This window comes from Citrus sinensis, chromosome 3, assembly GCF_022201045.2.
Source record: "Citrus sinensis cultivar Valencia sweet orange chromosome 3, DVS_A1.0, whole genome shotgun sequence".
Lineage (NCBI taxonomy): Eukaryota > Viridiplantae > Streptophyta > Magnoliopsida > Sapindales > Rutaceae > Citrus > Citrus sinensis.
In genome coordinates, this window is record NC_068558.1 from 24,252,098 (window position 1) to 24,264,329 (window position 12,232).

General features: G+C 35.0%; 1 long non-coding RNA gene across 1 annotated transcript; it reads right to left on the minus strand.

Moving 5' to 3' along the window:
* Positions 1 to 370: 370 nt before the first annotated feature.
* LOC127901257 (uncharacterized) lies at positions 371 to 2,947 on the minus strand. Its single transcript, XR_008053401.1, has 2 exons — positions 2,439 to 2,947; positions 371 to 1,865 (listed from the first exon to the last, which is right to left on the minus strand). It is a non-coding gene; the product is annotated as an uncharacterized LOC127901257 (long non-coding RNA).
* Between the last annotated feature and the right edge of the window lie 9,285 nt (positions 2,948 to 12,232).

Consider the following 12,232-nt stretch of genomic DNA (forward strand, 5'->3'; position numbering starts at 1 on the left):
AAGAAAAACCTACTCAACATTAGTTAAATTTGTGATCAAAACTTGTTTGTCAACTTTGACAGGAATAAATTTCGCGTTCTCAATGTTGATGGAAATTGCATTTTGAAAGGACATCAATCATCTGATCATTGTTATAAATTGATTAGCTCACTTATTTATCATAAGACCATTCTTGATGACATAAAATTATGGCATCAAACGTTAGGTCACTTGAACTATAGATTACTGACTAGAATTGTGAAAACAGGTGCTGTCAAGGGAGTTCTAATACTCAGGAAGAGACAACCAGGGATATGTGAAACGACCCGCCCCGCACCCCCAAGGCAAGTCTATCTAAACTCGTAAAATCGACTCGATATTAATTAAGATATCTAAGAATTCTATAAAAATTTCGGCAGAATCTCCCTTATAAATAAAACATTCCCAACCTGCGATTTACAAAACAATACTCCCAAAATAATTCAATATTCTTCCATCCTCCACAACTGACTTCTCAAGTCAACAAACCAAATACCACCCAAATCATTCTAATATTAAAATACAACGATTATCCTTAATTATAAAATATAATAAATAAATAAATACAATTCGCAATATCCCAAATATCACAGTATTAAATCTACGACATTCTAGCACCATCACGTGGCCACAAATTCAAAACTAACATTCGTTACTGAATCGATTGATGTACCTGCAAGTCTCCTGGGAGGGGGGAAAATAATAAAAACGGGATGAGTATAAAACTCAGTGAGCTCAGTGAGTGGATAGTAGTTTTAAAAATTAATTCTTACTTTGAACAAATAATCATATCATTTCCAAACATAATTTCATTAAATCATAAGCGTAAAATCAGAAATAAATCATTAAACATTTAAATCAGATTACTAACCATAGAAATCATATCACAATATCATATAGAATTCACAAATTTGAAAATCATCACCAAACAAGTACCCAGGGAAAATCTCGTCATATCCGGACCTTAACGGACGGGCAATGATGTACTATCTGGGTAACGTCACGCCTCGGAGCTACACGGATAGACAAAGAAATACTATCTCATATCTCATCATATCTCATCATATCTGTGCATGCATAATCTAGTCCCCAAAGGACAAAAGCGCCTAAACACACGGCCCAAAGCCTCTGTGTGTACTCAGACGAGCCCCAAAGGCCTGTATCTCATCTGTATATCAACTGTCTGTATCTCATATCTGTATCACTGTATCTCTGTATCTCAATAACTGATCTGTATCCCATATCTATATCATTGTATCTCTGTATCTCAATAACTGATCTGTATCCCATATCTGATCACTATATCTCAATAACTGATCTGTATCCCATATCTGTATCACTGTATCTTTGTATCTCAATAACTGATCTGTATCCCATGCATATAAAGGCAAAAACGCCCAAACACACGGCCCAAAGCCTCTATGTGTGTTCAGACAGGCCCCAAAAGCCTCTCATCGCATATCATTTGTATCACTGTATCTGGAGGGGAAGGGTACTGTCTAATGATTTCAAAAACAATCATTATACTCATATTCACGTACCTCTTAACCATATTTTAAATCATACCACATTTGAATCCACTTTTCTTATCTTTCAAATAATATCATACTTTATTCAAAATCGATACGCAAAATCATTAACCAAACATTTTAATATAATATCAATACGTGAATAAAATCCATTTCAAGAAATCATTAAATCAAAACATTTAAAACACTTATTTCGTAAACATGCTTTACTATCATAATTAACTCTAAAAATAGGTTTTGTATATTCCACTCACAGTGACAATGTCCAGACTCGGTGTCGACAACATCCGCAGGTTGATTCTCGTTTCGCGGATCCTCCTAATCAAGGAAACGGCATAAACATTCTCCGTAAATTTGAAATACAACTAATCTTACATAATAATTCTTGAAACGAATATCTATCAACAATAAACTATTCCCGCATGTACAAAATTACCGAAATACCTCTACATGCCAAAATCACCAAAATGCCCCCATCATCATTATTTTACCAAATTATCCTCAGAATCTTTAATTACTAAATTGTCCTCAATTCAGATCACAAAAATAACCACAATGTCAGAAATTACGAAATTACCCTCGGAGCGTAAATTTACCAAAATGTCCTTAACAACTTAAATTACCGAATTACCCTCGTAATATCAAATTACCTCACTGCCCTAACTTAAAATTATCAATTTATCCACTGATTCCATAAATTACAAATTCACCCTCAAGTTTTATGAATTTACCGAATTACCCTTGAATTCAATATTACCAAAATACCCCCATATCAAAATTACCAAATTAACCTCAAAATCATAAATTACCAACTTTATCCTCAGTTACAACAATTACTAAAATACCCACAAAATCTGAAATTACAAAATTGCCCTTAGACTGTGAAATTACCAAAATACCCTTGCCGGTCAACGGTCACCGAAATTCAACCGACGACGACGGGAAGCTCAGAACTGAAAGTTCAAGCCACGCTGAGTCCAATGGTGGTGGTGGTGACCTCCCACGCGCAGCGATGGCTCCGGATCGAGCTCCCAAAAATTGTGAATCCTCCAACGGCCGATCAACGGCAAGACGACGTCCCCGGCGTCAATGGTTAGTCGGAAATGGTAGAGGGTAAGGTAAGGAACAAAACCCAAGTGCTAGCTTCACCGGAAACCGGCGAAATCACAGCAAATCGAGCCGGCGATTCCGCAGTACTTCAAAGCTTCGATCGGTGACTTTCCGATCAATTTCCGGCGACAAGGACGACATGGACACGTAGCTCATCTCTCAAGCTTCAAATCGGTACCAACCTTGCCCGAAATGGTGGCCGAAAATGGGAGAACCGGCCGGGTCAAGGTCGCGGGTCGGGTCAGGTTTCCGGGTCAAAAATTGGGTCAACTCCTTTCTCTCTCTCTCGTGCCTCCTCTCTCTCCTTTTTTTTTCTCTCTCTCTCTCTCTCTCTCAATATATATGGGTGGAGGGTCAAAAACTTAGGTGTGGGGTATTACAATATATGGTTCATGTCAATTTGGCAAACAACAAAGGGCATCGTATAAAGCTATTCAAGGTAGAACAACATCTAAGGTACTACAACTACTTTATATTGACCTTATGGGACCAATACAAGTTGAAAGATTAGCTAGAAAAAGGTACGTATTTGTGTGTGTAGATGAATTTGGCAACATAGTGAGAAATAAAATTAGGTTGGTTGCACAAAGCTACACACAAATGGAAGGTGTTGACTTTGATGAAACCTTTGCACTTGTTGCTAAACTCGAATTTATTCATTTGCTTTTTGTAGTTGCTTGTTTAATAGACTTTAAATTATTTCAAATGGATGTTAAGAGTGCCTTTTTGAATGGCATCTTAAATGAAGAAGTCTATGTTGAAAATCCTAAAGGTTTTGAAGACCCCTATTTCCCAAACTATGCTTTTAAATTGAAAAAGGCTTTCTATGGTTTAAATCAGGCTCCTCGAGCTTGGTATTAAAGGTTGACCAAATTTTTGCTTGAAAATGGCTATAAGCGAGGGGGAGTAGATAAAACACTATTTATTAAGCAACTTAATTAAAGGATTTTAGTTGGTCAAATCTATGTTGATGATATAGTGTTTGGTTTTACTTCTTCTGATCATGTGCAATAATTCGTGAGTCAAATGAAAAAGGAATTTAGGATGAGTATGGTGGGAGAATTGACTTACTTTTTGGGTTTGCAAGTGAAACAAATGGAGAATGTAATTTTTGTTAATCAAATTAAGTATGCCAAGAGTTTAGTTCAGAGGTTTGGCTTAGATTCTGCAAAACACATGAGAACTCCTATAAGTGCTAATACCAAGTTGACTATTGATGATAGTGGTTCTAGTGTTGATCTTAGTCTTTACAGAAATATGATTGGTAGCTTACTTTATTTGACTGCAAGTAGGCCTGACATATGTTTCAGTATTGGTGTACGTGCTAGGTACCAAGCAAATCCAAAGGAATCACACTTAGTTACTGTCAAACAAATCATTCGTTTTGTTAGTGGAACAGTTAATGATGATATTTGGTACACTAATGACACTAATTCAAGTCTTGCAGGATATAGTGATGCAGATTAGGCTGGGAATGTTGATGATAGAAAAAGCACCACTAGAGGATGTTTTTATTTTAGAAATAACTTAGTGCCGTGGCATAGAAAGAAACATAATTCAATTTCTCTTTCCACGACTGAAGCTAAATATATTGCAGTTGGAAGTTGTTACACCCAATTGCTCTGGATGAAACAAATGCTTGCAGATTATGGTATGGTTCAGGATGCTTTGACTGTGTTTTGTGATAACATGCGTGCTATCAATATTTCTAAAAATCTTGTTTAACACTCTAGGACTAAGCATATTGATATTCATCATCACTTCATTAGAGATTTAGTTGAGAGTAAGACTGTGTTCTTAGAATACATTGATATAGAAAAACAGCTTACAGATATTTTTACAAAAGCTTTAGACTCCAAACGATTTGAATCTTTAAGGAAATCTTTAGGTGTGTGTTCCATGTAAGTCATTTTTTTTACATTAGTTTTAAATCATGCATTAGTGCATTAGATATAGGACATTAATTTATAAATTTTAATTTTAAATCATTGTTTTTTTGTTCCCTTTTTTTAGACGACAAGCAATTTTTTATGTTTTTAAAGATTTGAAAGCATTGAATAAGTTTTTATTAGAGTTATTTAACCTTTCTTCAAAAGCACCTGAATGTTGACTCAAGGTTTTGATATTGACATGGTCTTTGTTGAGAATATTTAACTTGAGTTATGACTGTTTACCTTAATTCTTATCTTGTCATAAGACCTCAAATATATACAGACACTATGGTCAAAAATAGCTATCTATAACTCTTAAGTGTGAAGCTATTCTTGAGTAATCTGAGTCTGTGTATCATAAATATGATAGAGGACGAACTACCATGAGAAGAAGGCTACCTTAAGGGGTAGAGTGAAAGCTACTGACCGTATTTGTTTTTTAAAAAAGAGGCTTTGCTTTAAAAAAAAAAAGGTTTGTCAATTGAAATGGTCAAAAGAGATTAAGATGATAAGGTTAGTTTGACCAACTCTATATTTAATATTTAAGACTTTGACTGTGAAAATTGATGAATTTTTAAGAAAAGGTTAAGATTAAGTTGTTTGCACACACACACACACACACAAGTTTAAAATTTTCTAATCCTTACTTATTTGAGGAAATTGGAGTCTTGATCACATAAATTAATGCTTGATTCCCAGACATTCTTTTTAGTTCAATTTCATTATTAATGCATTTTTTTAAATATAAAAAATAAAATAAAAATTCATTATCCATGTGCATTCTCATGTTCTGACATGATGATATGTTTTTAGATTTTAAGAGTTACATATTTTTTAAGAAGAACTCAAATTTTTGTTTTCTAAGTGCATTGACAAGCTTTTACCCGTCACAAATTCTTTTGGTCATAACTTTGTCTACAGAACTCTAAATTCAGTTCTATAAACTCTTGTGAGAATCTGATTCAATAACCTTTCCAATGGTATGTAGATCGCATTATACGTCTGTTTCGTAAAATATCATGCATGGGATTTCGTTTTTGGTATTTTCCTTTATGTTTCTGACTTGTTTGAGTTGATTTATGTTTAGTTATTGATTTGGAATAAAATCTATGATGGTTGGTGCATTAAATTAGAATAAAATCTTCTTTATTATTTTTTTCCTTATGTAAGTTGGATTTCCAAACCTTCCTTGAGCAAGGCAAGTTCTTCTATATAAGGCAGCCACTAGATCTTTGTTTTCCATTCAAATTTGTGGCTTCCTTCTTCCTTCTTTTGGATGGTCCAGAATTTTTGCTTCTTCTTGTTTAATTTTTCCTTGTTTTTTATATTTCTCTTCCATGGCTCCCACCCTCTCCAAGCTTAAGGTAGGTGAGAGCTCTCATGCTCAATCTAAATCCAAGTGTCATCACACTCTTTCACCCTACCTTTATTCTGGTTGTGGATGACCTCATGAGACTCACATGCTTGATGATGATGAGGATTTTGGTCCTAAATTTGGCCAAATACCTCCTGCAGAATCCATGCATTAAAGTGATCCTAGTGAAGATAGTTTTCACTCTGGACCTTCCACCTTTGACCCTAGGACCACCATTACTGCCGCCATTGTACATGTTGCCATCACCGAGCACCAGCCGTCGCCACCGCCACACGCGTGCGCCCTCACGCACCGTCACTAGTGGAGCTCTTCCTAGTTACCTTCGTGACCTTCCTACTTTTGTTGTAGCCTTTGTTCACTCTTCTCCTCCATCTACTTCTTTTGATCCTAATCTTGCCGATCTAGAGGCTTCCATTTTGAAACAAGAGCACGATATTGTTGACCTTTCTACTCATTTTGTCGAATTGCATGCCAAACTTCTTCCCTTTTGCAATCTTTTGGCAAAAGAGGGGGAGTAATTCATTTCAATCTTCAATTACTCAATATAATGAGTTAGGAGGAGTAGTATTTTCAATTCTAGGGGGACTTTTATTTTTTGTTCAAGAATTTTTAGATATTTCTAGTTCTTAAGGGGAGTTTATCTTTCTATTGCTTTTGCTTTTGTGCTTAATTTTGCCTTTCTATTTATTGATCAATAAAATTAGCATTTTATTTTAATTCTTGCCTTGGTTTATTTACATGAACTAACATGCTAATTGCCAATTATTTTGGTTAGTTCCTTGCTATTGTTTATGCTTGTTTCATATTCATATCTTAGTGCCAAGGTTCATGTAAGACTTGTGTTGGATTGCTTTTGCAACAAGAATGCCAAAGGGGGAGATTGTTAAGTCCATTATTTATAGAGTTGGCATCTTTGGACAAGTCTAGTTAAATTGAAAATTTATTGCATATCTTGTAATAAGGATTAATTTATCAATTCCCTAATTTAGTGAGATTCCAATTTAATAAGAATATTTGCTTCCTAATTTAATTAGATGTCTAATTTATAAAGTCTATTAATGATGGGATTCTATAATTGGCGCATGAGATATATTTAGAGTAAGAAGTTGGTTCAAATAGGAAGTTCATTAAATACTCTAGATATTCCTTGGGAGACAAGCAAGGCAAGAAGATTAGATTTATTCCAATTCAGGCTCATGATAATTATAAGAGAAAACTTTTATTTGGTAAGAATCCAAGTCTTTTAAGACTTGCTATTTTGGTGAGACCCTAGTGCCTATATAATGTGAGGTATTTCTCAATTAAAGGTACGCACAACACAAATCATAAAGCTGAGAAGCAAAATTCGGCCTCCTCCCGAGTGAATACGGATTTGGCGCATAATGTTGTGTTGATTTATTTATTTATCTTTTTTTCATCTCTCTGTAGAGTCTATACGGATCTTGGATCACTAGACATTGTAGAATTGAAGAACTGCTATTGATCACTTTGCGAGGTGCCTTGAGGATCGTGGATTAAGATGGGTAGCAATTATTCAAGAGAAGCAGATTAAGTCTAAGGTTGAGTAAACTGTATGGTGATAAACTGTAAGTGAAAGTCTTAAATTTGGTAAATCCATTGGTTGTAATATCTCAACTTAGTGAATTGCTTTTCATCTGGGTGTGGCCTCGTGGATGTAGAATTGATTAATCTGAACAACATAAAAATATCTGCGTCATTTATTTTCTGCAATTTACTATTTTTTTTAGAAAATTAATATTTTTTATTCGGATGAACAGTAACCTGAAATGCAAGTAACGCAACCCAAGAGGGGGGTGAATTGGGTTTTTAAAAATAATGCAATACGATTCGCACAATAAATCAATCTAACGCCTTAATGAAATAGAGAACAATAAATTCAAGCAAGCGTAAAAATAAAAAGAGCAAGGGAAGAGAAAAACAAACACGCGGATTTTTACGTGGTTCGGCAATCCCCGCCTACGTCCACGCCTCCAAGCCAACCGAGCTCGAGGATTTCACTATCTAAGCCTCCCAAGCCTTCAAGTTTTTACAATTGACTTCCAAGGTGTCAATGAACCTTTACAACCAAGAGATTATCTCCCCAATCTCTTCACCCCAAGTGTTTCCCACACTTAAACACTCACAATTTGGTAAGGAATGAAAATTACAACAAAAACTCTCTTTAAGAGTTGATATGCAACTAATAGCTCAACAATGATTCAATCAATAATGATTTGCGTTTTGGAAGCTCAATATATATTGTATGATCTTATATTTGCATGTATTGGTACTTAAAATGAAGTTTGAGTTGAGTTTTTATAGTGGAAGCCCAAAAACTAGCCGTTATAGGCAAATTCCAGCGCTCAAGCGGTTAGCCGCTTGATTTATCCGGCTAGCCGCTCAGGAACAGTAATATTACCGTTATTTTTGAATTTGCTACAGTAACACTATTCATTGAAATTACACTTTGGCCCAAAACTTTCTATAATTATAATATGGCCCAAAACGTCAGAAAAATTTGCAAATAGGTCCAATTTCAGAACTTCTCAAGAATAGTGTCTTTCCCAAACTTTTTAAAATTATGATATGACCCCAAAGATTTTATTGTTTCGCACAAAGGTCCTTTTCAACATAATACCCATATTTTTCAAAGTTCTCAAAATCTTTCACTTTAGTTCAAAATATTCATAAATTATAGTATGGCCCAAAATATTTAAAATGTTTGAAAAAACATCCAACTCCGAAATTTGATACTTATTAAAATCAAAGATTTCAAATCTTAGCATTTAAGTCCAATTTACTTAAATCCACAAAATACTTTACTTTATAAAAATAAAATATTTTAGTTTATGAAAAGTATTTAATTAAATTAATTTCTTGAGCTTCTCAAATGCTAAATCATGCATCAATTAAATCATACCGGCTTTACAAGAATTTTTCGCAATAATTCGTCCGTTGAGCTCTAAGCTTTATTCTTGATTTCGCCGTTGTCCGTTGAGTGTCTTCAATCTTGATTTCACTTGATTCACTTGTATAAATATTATCCTTCAAAAACTAGTGTAAATGTGAAATACAATATTTATTATTTTTACTTAAGACACATGTTTGTTATCATCAAAATTACATTATGTGTAGCCCTTTAGGCTAACAATCTCCCCCTTTTTGATGATGACAAACATCTCATGTATTTTGATATTAAACTTCCCCTTAATACATGGCATACATGATTAAACACATAAATCAAAAACTCCCCCTGAATATTTGATTTATATAATTTGAAAGCTCCCCCTTAATATTTCAAAAACATGCATAAATGCTTGAAATACAAAAAATATGTATTACATGTCTTCATATTCAAAATACATGACTTCTCCCCCTTCATCATCAAAATTACTAGTAATTCATGCTAAGACCGAAAATATTTAACCAAAATATCATTAGAAAAAAAAAACCATCATGTTTATTACCTTCTTAAAAAAAATAGAAACATGCAATTGAAAAAAAAGATCATAAAAAATGATTCAAGAAAGATATTACCAATTGTGTGCGAGCAAAAATTTCGGCAGAGTCTCCCCTTAAAAATGAACAAATCTTCAAATACACAATGTAATTAAAAACACTTCCATATAAGCTTAAGAAACAAACCAACAACTCCACCAAGTCATCAAGCAACACATAAGAATTAAGCATAAAACATCATCCAAATATAACATTTCCGAAGATCAAATAACAAGATATAATCCGCAAATGAAAAAACAACAATGCATGAATAAATGTAGTGCAGAGTGACAAATAACAAAATAAAATAAAGTACTAAGGAGATGGTGGATGTGAGGAAGAGGATGGGGGTGGAAATCCAAGGGCTGCAAAAAGTTGCTGCTGGCCATCAAGAAGCTGCTGCTGTTGAGCAAAGAGACGCTCTCGCTCGGAAATGGACTGAAGTTGAAAAGCTTCAAGCATAGACTGGAGTCTGTCTTGCCGCTCAGAAAGTGAATCCACTTTAGTTAACAGCTGCTGCAACGGATCCTCAGAGTCAGCTGAAGTAGAGTGGGAAGGACCCTCGGAAGGTGGAGGATGTGAGAGATATGGAGCACTAAGATCACGAAGCAAGTGTGGGGGACGGACATCGTTAAAGAAACGATGATCTGAAGGAGCAAGTTCCGTAACCTTTTTGGTTCTTTGATCTTTATGCCAGCTATCATCCCTCCAATAAAAACCCAGATTAGCGATTGAATCATCGCCTAATTCCCTCGAATTCAAGGAGATTGACTCGGTTATAGGGACATGGAAATACTCTAGAATTCGAGTAATAATACTAGCATATGGAAGGGATCTTTTGGCTAAATTGGGAGTACTAAGCATATGATTAAGAATAATATATCCAATATTTAGCACCCTCTCCTCTAGAATGCAGTCCAAAATGGCTACATCTAAACGACTAACTTCATCTGCATGACCCCCCCTAGGAGTAATCACATGATGGAGAACATAATGAAGGATTCGAGTTTGAAGAGGTAAGGCTTGAGATTTTAAAGGTGAGTTACAAAATGCAGTGGACAAATCACGCCGTCGACAAATTTTTCGAACGGCATTTTCAAGAGAAAACCAAGGTTGTTTGATTTTGGCTCTAGCACTATATATTTCCAATCCCTCATTTGGAGTGCCAAGGATAGAATTTAGCAAAGCAACATCAAATTCAATGTGAATTCTCCCAACATTAGTAACAATTCTATTTGACACATCCGTATCCATATTCGAATAGAAAACCTTGACTAAATTTTCATAGTAAGGATCATTAACGACCAACACATTCTTCCATCCCATAGCAATAAGTAAATCTTTAAGAGAATTATCACAAATTTCTAAATTCTTCATATTATTGAGATTGACAAAATGAGGAGTAATTACCGTCCTTGGTTTGAAATGGTCGAGAAAATTTTTCCGAAGTTGGAGTCGAGGAAAATGAATCAACATAAAGTCCGAATAATCTCCATGATCATCCTTACGCTTCTTGGCCACGTGTTTCCCCTTGGATTTGTCATCACCCGCCATTGTTGGAAGAAAAAAGAGCTTAAAAAAGCAATTTCGGGTTTTAACAAAGTTTAAGTAAAACGGATTTGTTTGAGGCAAGAGAATCAATCCTAGAGATGAATGACGCTAGTTTATGATTAAAAAAGAGCTAAAGGATGCTTGAAAAATGAAGAGAGAGAAACTGGTAGAGTGAGAATTTTTGATTTTGGGTTTTATGTGGAGAGATGATGAAATCAAGTTTTGAGAGTGAAAATTGAAGGAGTAATGGATGAATAATGAGTTGGATGATTGATTTTAACAAGAAAAGGAGTGAAAGATGAAGAAATTTGAGAAAGAAAATGGAGAGCACTATTCATGCGGGAATGGAATGAGGATGGAATGATGAAGAACAAGTGAAGAAATCATGATGGAGAAGTGTTTAATGAAGATGAAATGCATGGGTATTAGTTTGAATGGTTGATTTGGGCATGAAAATGGATGAAAAAAAAAAGAAAATGGAGGTGAAAATGGATGGGTTGCTCACGGTTTTGAGTGAGAGAGAAAGCATGTGCAGAAAACTCACGAAAGAGGAAGAAGAAGCAAAACAAAATCATCCAAACCCGTGACCAAGCGGCTAGCCGCTTGGGGGCAAGCGGCTAGCCGCTTGCTCTCGGGTTGGGGGACATTTCCAAGCGGTTAGCCGCTTGGACCAAGCGGCTAGCCGCCTGGTTGCTGTCCAGCTGCACCTTAGTTAATTTCCGGCCAATTTTAATCAATTTCGTGACCATTTTGTGATCCCGAAACATCTCAAGAGCCAATCTAATGCATGATTCATGATTTTAAACATCCAAAAGATAATTAACTCAAACAAATAATCCATCCAACAAGCATACAATCATGAAGCATATAAGCATTCAAAACTTAAGAAAATGCAGAAATGTCAACTTCGAAATAAAAACTGTATTGATTGAGCGAGAATTAACATGCAAGCTATATACCGTTGGAAAGATAATTAAATTAGCTTTCCAATAAATTTTACAGTGCTGGATTTGGAATTCTCTAGAAAACGTTATGACCAATTCATTACAGCATGCGCAGACTCGAGATTTTCAACGACTCATTTTCTTTCCAAACAATTTTAATAGATTCAATAACATAAATAGAGATGTTAATGTGAAAATTTCATCATCCCAAGTTCATGCCGAATTTTTGAAAATTGTTCTTCGCAAAGGGGTTTTGTAAAAATATCGGCAAGTTGT